Genomic DNA, 12,697 nt, shown 5'->3' on the forward strand with positions numbered 1-12,697 from the left:
AGAGATCTCATCCAGGCAGCTCCTCCCACATCAACACTGATGTCCAGGATACTCACAGAGATCTCATCCAGGCAGCTCCTCCCACATCAACACTGATGTCCAGGATACTCACATCGATGCCATCCAGGCAGCTCCTCCCACATCAACACTGTGGTCCAGGTCACTCACAGAGATCTCATCCAGGCAGCTCCTCCCACATCAACACTGTGGTCCAGGACACTCACAAAGATCTCATACAGGCAGTTCCTCCCACATCAACACTGTGGTCCAGGTCACTCACAGAGATCTCATCCAGGCAGCTCCTCCCACATCAACACTGTGGTCCAGGACACTCACAGAGATCTCATACAGGCAGTTCCTCCCACATCAACACTGTGGTCCAGGTCGCTCACAGAGATCCCATCCAGGCAGCTCCTCCCACATCAACACTGTGGTCCAGGACACTCACAGAGATCCCATCCAGGCAGCTCCTCCCACATCAACACTGTGGTCCAGGACACTCACAGAGATCTCATCCAGCCAGCTCCTCCAACATCAACACTGTGGTCCAGGACACTCACAGAGATCTCATCCAGGCAGCTCCTCCCACATCAACACTGTGGTCCAGGACAGTCACAGAGATCTCATCCAGGCAACACCTCCAACATCAACACTGTGGTCCAGGTCACTCTCAGAGATCTCATCCAGGCAGCTCCTCCCGCATCAACACTGTGGTCAAGGTCACTCACAGTGATCTCATCCAGGCAGCTCCTCCCACATCAACACTGTGGTCCAGGTCACTCACAGAGATCCCATCCAGGCAGCTCCTCCCACATCAACACTGATGTCGAGGATACTCACAGAGATCTCATCCAGGCAGCTCCTCCCACATCAACACTGATGTCCAGTATACTCACAGAGATGCCATCCAGGCACCTCTTCCCACATCAACACTGTGGTCCAGGTCACTCACAGAGATCTCATCCAGGCAGCTCCTCCCACATCAACATTGTTGTCCAGGACATTCACAGAGATCACATACAGGCAGTTCCTCCCACATCAACACTGTGGTCCAGGTCGCTCACAGACATCTCATCCAGGGAGCTCCTCCCACATCAACACTGTGGTCCAGGTCACTCACTGAGATCTCATCCAGGCAGTTCCTACCACATCAACACTGTGGTCCAGGTCACTCACAGAGATCTCATCCATGCAGTTCCTCCCACATCAACACTGTGGTCCAGGACACTTACAGAGAACTCATCCAGGCAGCATCTCCCACATCAACACGGTGGTCCTGGTCACTCACAGAGATCTCATCCAGCCAGCTCCTCCCACATCAACACTGTGGTCCAGGACACTCAAAGAAATCTCATACAGGCAGTTCCTCCCACATCAACACTGTGGTCCAGGACACTCAAAGAAATCTCATCCAGGCAGCTCCTCCCACATCAACACTGTGGTCCAGGTCACTCACAGAGATCTCATCCAGGCAGTTCCTCCCACATCAACACTGTGGTCCAGGTCACTCACTGAGATCTCATCCAGGCAGTTCCTACCACATCAACACTGTGGTCCAGGTCACTCACAGAGATCTCATCCATGCAGTTCCTCCCACATCAACACTGTGGTCCAGGTCACTCAAAGAGATCCCATCCAGGCAGCCTCTCCCACATCAACACTGTGGTCCAGGTCACTCACAGAGATCTCATCCATGCAGTTCCTCCCACATCAACACTGTGGTCCAGGTCACTCACAGAGATCTCATCCAGGCAGCACCTCCCGCATCCACACTGTGGTCCAGGACACTTACAGAGAACTCATCCAGGCAGCATCTCCCACATCAACACGGTGGTCCTGGTCACTCACAGAGATCTCATCCAGCCAGCTCCTCCCACATCAACACTGTGGTCCAGGACACTCACAGAGATCTCATACAGGCAGTTCCTCCCACATCAACACTGTGGTCCAGGTCGCTCACAGACATCTCATCCAGGGAGCTCCTCCCACATCAACACTGTGGTCCAGGTCACTCACTGAGATCTCATCCAGGCAGTTCCTACCACATCAACACTGTGGTCCAGGTCACTCACAGAGATCTCATCCATGCAGCTCCTCCCACATCAACACTGTGGTCCAGGTCACTCACAGAGATCTCATCCATGCAGCTCCTCCCACATCAACACTGTGGTCCAGGTCACTCACAGAGATCTCATCCATGCAGCTCCTCCCACATCAACACTGTGGTCCAGGTCACTCACAGAGATCTCATCCATGCAGCTCCTCCCACATCAACACTGTGGTCCAGGTCACTCACAGAGATCTCATCCATGCAGCTCCTCCCACATCAACACTGTGGTCCAGGACTCTCACAGAGATCTCATACAGGCAGTTCCTCCCACATCAACACTGTGGTCCAGGACTCTCACAGAGATCTCATACAGGCAGTTCCTCCCACATCAACACTGATGTCCAGGATACTCACAGAGATGCCATCCAGGCAGCTCTTCCCACATCAACACTGTGGTCCAGGTCACTCACAGAGATCTCATCCAGGCAGCTCCTCCCACATCAACACTGTGATCCAGGACTCTCACAGAGATCTCATACAGGCAGTTCCTCCCACATCAACACTGTGGTCCAGGTCACTCACAGAGATCCCATCCAGGCAGCTCCTCCCACATCAACACTGATGTCCAGGATACTCACAGAGATCTCATCCAGGCAGCTCCTCCCACATCAACACTGATGTCCAGGATACTCACAGCGATGCCATCCAGGCAGCTCTTCCCACATCAACACTGTGGTCCAGGTGACTCACAGAGATCTCATCCAGGCAGCTCCTCCCACATCAACACTGTGGTCCAGGACACTCACAGAGATCTCATACAGGCAGTTCCTCCCACATCAACACTGTGGTCCAGGTCGCTCACAGACATCTCATCCAGGGAGCTACTCCCACATCAACACTGTGATCCACGTCACTCACAGAGATATCATCCAGGCAACTCCTCCCACATCAACACTGTGGTCCAGGACACTCACAGAGATCTCATCCAGGCAGTTCTTCCCACATCAACACTGTGGTCAAGGTCACTCACAGAGATCTCATCCAGGCAGCTCCTCCCACATCAACACTGTGGTCCAGGTCACTCACAGAGATCCCATCCAGGCAGCACCTTCCTCATCAACACTGTTGTCCAGGTGACTAACAGAGATCCCATCCAGGCAGCTCCTCCCACATCAACACTGTGGTCCAGGACACTCACAGAGATCTCATCCAGGCAGCCATTCCCACATCAACACTGTGGTCCAGGTCACTCACAGAGATCCCATCCAGGCAGCTCCTCCCACATCAACACTGTGGTCCAGGACACACAAAGATCCCATCCAGGCAGCTCCTCCCGCATCAACACTGTGGTCCAGGACACTCACAGAGATCCCATCCAGGCAGCTCCTCCCACATCAACACTGTGGTCCAGGACACTCACAGAGATCCCATCCAGGCAGCTCCTCCCACATCAACACTGTGGTCCAGGACACTCACAGAGAACCCATCCAGGCAGCTCCTCCCACATCAACACTGTGGTCCAGGACACTCACAGAGATCCAATCCAGGCAGCTCCTCCAACATCAACACTGTGGTCCAGGACACTCACAGAGATCTCATCCATGCAGCTCCTCCAACATCAACACTGTGGTCCAGGACACTCACAGAGATCTCATCCAGGCAGCTACTCCCATATCAACACTGTGGTCCAGGACACTCACAGAGATCTCATCCAGGCAGCTCATCCAACATCAACACTGTGGTCCAGGACACTCACAGAGATCTCATCCAGGCAGTTCCTCCCACATCAACACTGTGTCCAGGACACTCACAGAGATCTCATCCAGGCAGCTCCTCCCACATCAACACTGTGGTCCAGGACAGTCACAGAGATCTCATCCAGGCAACACCTCCAACATCAACACTGTGGTCCAAGACACTCACAGAGATCTCATCCAGGCAGTTCCTCCCATATCAACACTGTGGTCCAGGTCACTCTCAGAGATCTCATCCAGGCAGCTCCTCCCGCATCAACACTGTGGTCAAGGTCACTCACAGAGATCCCATCCAGGCAGCTCCTCCCACATCAACACTGATGTCCAGGATACTCACAGAGATCCCATCCAGGCAGCTCCTCCCACATCAACACTGTGGTCCAGGACACTCACAGAGATCTCATCCAGGCAGCTCCTCCCACATCAACACTGATGTCCAGGATACTCACAGAGATGCCATCCAGGCAGCTCTTCCCACATCAACACTGTGGTCCAGGTCACTCACAGAGATCTCATCCAGGGAGCTCCTCCCACATCACCACTGTGGTCCAGGACACTCACAGAGATCTCATACAGGCAGGTCCTCCCACATCAACACTGTGGTCCAGGTCGCTCACAGACATCTCATCCAGGGAGCTCCTCCCACATCAACACTGTGGACCAGGTCACTCACAGAGATCTCATACAGGCAGTTCCTCCCACATCAACACTGTGATCCAGGACTCTCACAGAGATCTCATACAGGCAGTTCCTCCCACATCAACACTGTGGTCCAGGTCACTCACAGACATCTCATCCAGGGAGCTCCTCCCACATCAACACTGTGGTCCAGGTCACTCTCAGAGATCTCATCCAGGCAGTTCCTCCCACATCAACACTGTGGTCCAGGACACTCACAGAGATCTCATCCAGGCAGCACCTCCCGCATCCACACTGTGGTCCAGGACACTCACAGAGAACTCATCCAGGCAGCACCTCCCACATCAACACGGTGGTCCTGGTCACTCACAGAGATCCCATCCAGGCAGCTCCTCCCACGTCAACACTGATGTCCAGGATTCTAACAGAGATCCCATCCAGCCAGCTCCTCCCACATCAACAATGTGGTCCAGGTCACTCACAGAGATCCCATCCAGGCAGCACCTCCCACATCAAAACTGTGGTCCAGATCCTTCACAGAGATCTCATCCAGGCAGCTCCTCCCACATCAACACTGTGGTCCAGGACACTCACAGAGATCCCATCCACGCAGCTCTTCCCACATCAACACTGTGATGCAGGTCACTCACAGAGATCCCATCCAGCCAGCTCCTCCCACATCAACAATGTGGTCCAGGTCACTCACAGAGATCCCATCCAGGCAGCACCTCCCACATCAAAACTGTGGTCCAGATCCTTCACAGAGATCTCATCCAGGCAGCACTTCCCACATCAACACTGTGGTCCAGGTCACTCACAGAGATCTCATCCAGGCAGTTCCTCCCACATCAACACTGTGGTCCAGGTCACTCACAGACATCTCATCCAGGGAGCTCTTCCCACATCAACACTGTGGTCCAGGTCAACTCACAGAGATCTCATCCAGGCAGCTCCTCCCACATCAACACTGTGGTGCAGGGCACTCACAGATATCCCATCCAGCCAGCTCCTCCCACATTAACACTGTGGTCCAGGTCAACTCACAGAGACCTCATCCAGGCAGCTCCTCCCACATCAACACTGTGGTGCAGGGCACTCACAGATATCCCATCCAGCCAGCTCCTCCCACATCAACACTGTGGTCCAGGTCAACTCACAGAGATCTCATCCAGGCAGCTCCTCCCATATCAACACTGTGGTCCAGGACACTCACAGAGATCCCATCCAGGCAGCTCCTCCCACATCAACACTGTGGTCCAGGTCACTCACAGAGATCTCATCCAGGCAGTTCCTCCCACATCAACACTGTGGTCCAGGTCACTCACAGAGATCTCATCCAGGGAGCTCTTCCCACATCAACACTGTGGTCCAGGTCACTCACAGAGATCTCATCCAGGCAGTTCCTCCCACATCAACACTGTGGTCCAGGTCACTCACAGACATCTCATCCAGGGAGCTCTTCCCACATCAACACTGTGGTCCAGGTCACTCACAGACATCTCATCCAGGCAGCTATTCCCACATCAAAACTGTGGTCCAGGTCACTCACAGAGATCTCATCCAGGCAGCTATTCCCACATCAACACTGTGGTCCAGGACACTCACAGAGATCTCATCCAGGCAGCACCTCCCGCATCCACACTGTGGTCCCGGTCACTCACAGAGATGTCATCCAGGCAGCTCCTCCCACGTCAACACTGATGTCCAGGATTCTCACAGAGATCCCATCCAGGCAGCTCTTACCACATCAACACTGTGGACAAGGACACTCACAGACATCCCATCCAGGCAGCTCCTCCCACATCAACACTGTGGTCCAGGTCAACTCACAGAGATCTCATCCAGGCAGCACCTCCCATATCAACACTGTGGTCCAGGACACTCACAGAGATCCCATCCAGGCAGCTCCTCCCACATCAACACTGTGGTCCAGGTCACTCACAGACATCTCATCCAGGGAGCTCTTCCCACATCAACACTGTGGTCCAGGTCACTCACAGAGATCTCATCCAGGCAGCACCTCCCACATCAACACTGTGGTCCAGGTCACTCACAGAGATCTCATCCAGGCAGCTATTCCCACATCAACACTGTGGTCCAGGACACTCACAGAGATCTCATCCAGGCAGCACCTCCCACATCCACACTGTGGTCCAGGACACTCACAGAGATCTCATCCAGGCAGCTCCTCCCACATCAACACTGTGGTCCAGGTCACTCACAGAGATATCATCCAGGCAACTCCTCCCACATCAACACTGTGGTCCAGGACACTCACAGAGATCTCATCCAGGCAGTTCCTCCCACATCAACACTGTGGTCCAGGGCACTCACAGAGATCTCATCCAGGCAGCTCCTCCCACATCAACACTGTGGTCCAGGTCACTCACAGAGATCTCATCCAGGCAGTTCCTCCCACATCAACACTGTGGTCCAGGTCACTCACAGAGATCTCATCCAGGCAGTTCCTCCCACATCAACACTGTGGTCCAGGTCACTCACAGAGATCTCATCCAGGCAGTTCCTCCCACATCAACACTGTGGTCCAGGTCACTCACAGAGATCTCATCCAGGCAGCTCCTCCCACATCAACACTAATGTCCAGGACACTCACAGAGATCTCATCCAGGCAGCCCTTCCCACATCAACACTGTGGTCCAGGTCACTCACAGAGATCTAATCCAGGCAGCTCCTCCCACATCAACACTGTGGTCCAGGTCACTCACAGAGATAACATCCAGGCAGCCATTCCCAAATCAACACTGTGGTCCAGGTCACTCACAGACATCTCATCCAGGCAGCCCTTCCCACATCAACACTGTGGTCCAGGTCACTCACAGAGATCTAATCCAGGCAGCTCCTCCCACATCAACACTGTGGTCCAGGTCACTCACAGAGATAACATCCAGGCAGCCATTCCCAAATCAACACTGTGGTCCAGGACACTCACAGAGATCTCATCCAGGCAGTTCCTCCCACATCAACACTGTGGTCCAGGTCACTCACAAAGATAACATCCAGGCAGCCATTCCCACATCAACACTGTGGTCCAGGACACTCACAGAGATCTAATCCAGGCAGCTCCTCCCACATCAACACTGTGGTCCAGGTCACTCACAGAGATAACATCCAGGCAGCCATTCCCACATCAACACTGTGGTCCAGGACACTCACAGAGATCCCATCCAGGCTGCTCCTCCCACATCAACACTGTGGTCCAGGTCACTCACAGAGATCTAATCCAGACAGCACCTCCCACATTAACACTGTGGTCCAGGTCACTCACAGAGATCTCATCCAGGCAGTTCCTCCCACATCAACACTGTGGTCCAGGTCACTCACAGAGATCCCATCCAGGCAGCTCCTCCCACATCAACACTGTGGTCCAGGTCACTCACAAAGATAACATCCAGGCAGCCATTCCCACATCAACACTGTGGTCCAGGACACTCACAGAGATCCCATCCAGGCTGCTCCTCCCACATCAACACTGTGGTCCAGGTCACTCACAGAGATCTAATCCAGACAGCTCCTCCCACATCAACACTGTGGTCCAGGTCACTCACAGAGATCTCATCCAGGCAGTTCCTCCCACATCAACACTGTGGTCCAGGTCACTCACAGAGATCCCATCCAGGTAGTTCCTCCCACATCAACACTGTGGACCAGGTCACTCACAGAGATCTCATCCAGGCCGTTCCTCCCACATCAACACTGTGGTCCAGGTCACTCACAGAGATCTCATCCAGGCAGCTCCTCCCACATCAACACTGTGGTCCAGGACACTCACAGAGATCTCATCCAGGCAGCTCCTCCCACATCAACACTGTGGTCCAGGTCACTCACAGAGATCCCATCCAGGTAGTTCCTCCCACATCAACACTGTGGACCAGGTCACTCACAGAGATCTCATCCAGGCCGTTCCTCCCACATCAACACTGTGGTCCAGGTCACTCACAGAGATCTCATCCAGGCAGCTCCTCCCACATCAACACTGTGGTCCAGGACACTCACAGAGATCTCATCCAGGCAGCACCTCCCACATCAACACTGTGGTCCAGGTCACTCACAGAGATCCCATCCAGGCAGCTCCTCCCACATCAACACTGTGGTCCAGGACACTCACAGAGATCCCATCCAGGCAGCTCCTCCCACATCAACACTGTGGTCCAGGACACTCACAGAGATCTCATCCAGGCAGCACCTCCCACATCAACACTGTGGTCCAGGTCACTTACAGAGATGTCATCCAGGCAGCACCTCCCACATCAACACTGTGGTCCAGGTCACTCACTGAGATTTCATCCAGGCAGCTCCTTCCGCATCAACACTGTGGTCCAGGTCACTCACAGAGATCTCATCCAGGCAGCACCTCCCACATCAACACTGTGGTCCAGGTCACTCGCAGAGATCTCATCCAGGCAGCTCCTCCCACATCAACACTGTGGTCCAGGTCACTCACAGAGATCTCATCCAGGCAGTTCCTCCCACATCAACACTGTGGTCCAGGGCACTCACAGAGATCGCATCCAGGCAGCTCCTCCCACATCAACACTGTGGTCCAGGTCACTCACAGACATCTCATCCAGGCAGCTCCTCCCACATCAACACTGTGGTCCAGGTCACTCACAGACATCTCATCCAGGCAGTTCCTCCCACATCAACACTGTGGTCCAGGTCACTCACATAGATCTCATCCAGGCAGTTCCTCCCACATCAACACTGTGGTCCAGGTCACTCACAGACATCTCATCCAGGCAGCTCCTCCCACATCAACACTGTGGTCCAGGTCACTCACAGAGATCTCATCCAGGCATCTATTCCCACATCCACACTGTGGTCCAGGACACTCACAGAGATCTCATCCAGGCAGCACCTCCCACATCAACACTGTGGTCCAGGACACTCACAGAGATCCCATCCAGGCAGCCCCTCCGACATCAACACTCTGGTCCAGGTCACTCACAGAGATCTCATCCAGGCAGCACCTCCCACATCAACACTGTGGTCCAGGACACTCACAGAGATCCCATCCAGGCAGCCCCTCCGACATCAACACTCTGGTCCAGGACACTCACAGAGATCTCATCCAGGCAGCACCTCCCACATCAACACTGTGGTCCAGGTCACTCACAGAGATCCCATCCAGGCAGCTCCTCCCACATCAACACTGTGGTCCAGGACACTCACAGAGATCCCATCCAGGCAGCTCCTCCCACATCAACACTGTGGTCCAGGACACTCACAGAGATCTCATCCAGGCAGCACCTCCCACATCAACACTGTGGTCCAGGTCACTTACAGAGATGTCATCCAGGCAGCACCTCCCACATCAACACTGTGGTCCAGGTCACTCACTGAGATTTCATCCAGGCAGCTCCTTCCGCATCAACACTGTGGTCCAGGTCACTCACAGAGATCTCATCCAGGCAGCACCTCCCACATCAACACTGTGGTCCAGGTCACTCGCAGAGATCTCATCCAGGCAGCTCCTCCCACATCAACACTGTGGTCCAGGTCACTCACAGAGATCTCATCCAGGCAGTTCCTCCCACATCAACACTGTGGTCCAGGGCACTCACAGAGATCGCATCCAGGCAGCTCCTCCCACATCAACACTGTGGTCCAGGTCACTCACAGACATCTCATCCAGGCAGCTCCTCCCACATCAACACTGTGGTCCAGGTCACTCACAGACATCTCATCCAGGCAGTTCCTCCCACATCAACACTGTGGTCCAGGTCACTCACATAGATCTCATCCAGGCAGTTCCTCCCACATCAACACTGTGGTCCAGGTCACTCACAGACATCTCATCCAGGCAGCTCCTCCCACATCAACACTGTGGTCCAGGTCACTCACAGAGATCTCATCCAGGCATCTATTCCCACATCCACACTGTGGTCCAGGACACTCACAGAGATCTCATCCAGGCAGCACCTCCCACATCAACACTGTGGTCCAGGACACTCACAGAGATCCCATCCAGGCAGCCCCTCCGACATCAACACTCTGGTCCAGGTCACTCACAGAGATCTCATCCAGGCAGCTCCTCCCACCTCAACACTATAGTCCAGGACACTCACAGAGATCTCATCCAGGCAGCTCCTCCCACATCAACACTGTGGTCCAGGACACTCACAGAGATCTCATCCCGTCATCTGCTAAAGCTGCTTTTACACTGTTCCATTATTAATAACTGAGTTCTTATCAGATTACTAACACAAGTGGTTTCATTCAAATAATGCATTTAACATTGGCATGAGAAAAAGAACCAAATTGAAAACCATAGTGATGTTAACACCATTTCTATGTTCTCTGATGTACATTTCTATGGGGTGCTCCCCCTGTGGCTGTAGAGTAGATGGAGGCAGCCTGCTCCGTTCCATGCCCTGGCCGTTGAGATGTCCATGGCATCCATCCTGGGGAGCACGATGGCCATGAGGATCGCACCACAGACTACCCGACCTGCGTCTGCACCCTGGCTGCTTTGGTCACGGGGGCTTGACACAGTGTGTGTGTTTCTGTCAGAGGGGCAGTCTCTGGAAGGGGGCGGGGGGGGGGGTGCCAGGGGGTTGGGGGGCAGCCTTGACGAAATCCCCCATTGGCATTTGCTTTGCCTCAGGTCTTTCAGGACCTGCCTGCACGCGCCTGCTAACCAGGAGTGGGAGAGCAGCTGGCTGGGCTTCCATACATCTCTGAGCCATCACTGCTGCTGAATGTTGCAGCTTTATTGTGCAGGTCATAGCATTGTTTGCATGGTCTGTACGATTCTCTATGAGGGTGGTCACCCTTTCAATGGAGGATCTCATACACGCATATGACTGAGTTATGGAAGGATTCCTCCATCCTCTGCCCAAGGGTGGGTACGGCCTCGTGAAACCGGTGTCCACACATCTCCCTTTGCTATTCCACAAGCACCTGTGTTGTATCTCACCCCCGAGGCTCAGCATCTCCAGCCAACTGACTGTGGCTGCTGCTGTTTTCCCCCACCCCTCGATGGGGACTGCCCACAGCTGTCACTGCCTCTGTCAGCTGCTCCTGCTCGCATGTAATGTGCTCCTCACCTTGTGCTACCAGTTCTACACATGACTTCTGTCCCACTGATGTCTGTGTATCTGCACTGGTTGTGGGAACGTTTGACTCCTGTGACAGTGGGTCGTCAGGTTTGACCTTCCTGTGAGGTCGGAGCTGGATCCACAGTCACCTGCTGCAGCATTGACCCTGTGGGAGAGAGAAGACATGCTGCATTTGAACTCAGATATCATGGAAACAACTGCACAGATGAGGAAGCTGCTCCAAGCTGCTTCAATGGATAAGATGAGATGCTTCGATCCTTTCTCTGCCAGACACCCACCTTGCCTTGGGTGATGGCCTGTGCTGCTGCCAGTCCAACAATAACTAGGCCCTCCTCCTCCAATGGAATCAATATTGCTAGTAGGGGCACTTCACCCTCCGGTGCAAGCCCTCTCGTCTTGTTTTGTGTACTCTCTTCTCCTGAAAGGTGAAGAACAAGGCTATTAAGAAAGGATGGGATCCCATGCACATTATTATTCCTGGCACTGGAAAATCCATGGGTGATCTTCCACCTCATCCGTGAGTAAGAGTGGTGTGAGTGCTCCCGATGGGTGAGCAAGGGACCCAGACATTCCTTCCTCAGTATTGCTGGGACATGTATGCCTTGAGGCAGAGCAGTGCACAGATTCACTGAGACCTTCAGGTCTGCCCACTGCGTGTTGCAGGGCACTCACCTTGCCAGACATCAAGAGGTCATGAAAGATGCAGCCAGTTCCTTCTAATAAATATAGCCTGGGCACCATGGATCTGTTGGAACAGACACACCTGAATTAGCGAAAAGCCAACATGTGTCAGAGTCAGGAGATTACGGGTTCAAAAACGTCTGCAAAGGCCTGAGCACATAATCAACGCCATTAGTCAGTGCAGTACTGAGGGAGTGCTGCACTGTCAGAAGGTGTGTACTGAGGGAGTGCTGCACTGTCAGAAGGTGAGGACTGAGGGAGTGCTGCACTGTCAGAGGATCAGTACTGAGGGAGCGCTGCACTGTCAGAAGGTGTGTACTGAGGGAGTGCTGCACTGTCAGAGGATCAGTACTGAGGGAGTGCTGCACTGTCAGAAGGTGTGTACTGAGGGAGTGCTGCACTGTCAGAGGGTCAGTACTGAAGGAGAGCAGCACTGTCGTTCAGTACTGAGGGAGTGCTGCACATTCAGAGGATCAGGAATGAAGGAGTGCTGC

This window comes from Heterodontus francisci, chromosome 4, assembly GCF_036365525.1.
Source record: "Heterodontus francisci isolate sHetFra1 chromosome 4, sHetFra1.hap1, whole genome shotgun sequence".
Lineage (NCBI taxonomy): Eukaryota > Metazoa > Chordata > Chondrichthyes > Heterodontiformes > Heterodontidae > Heterodontus > Heterodontus francisci.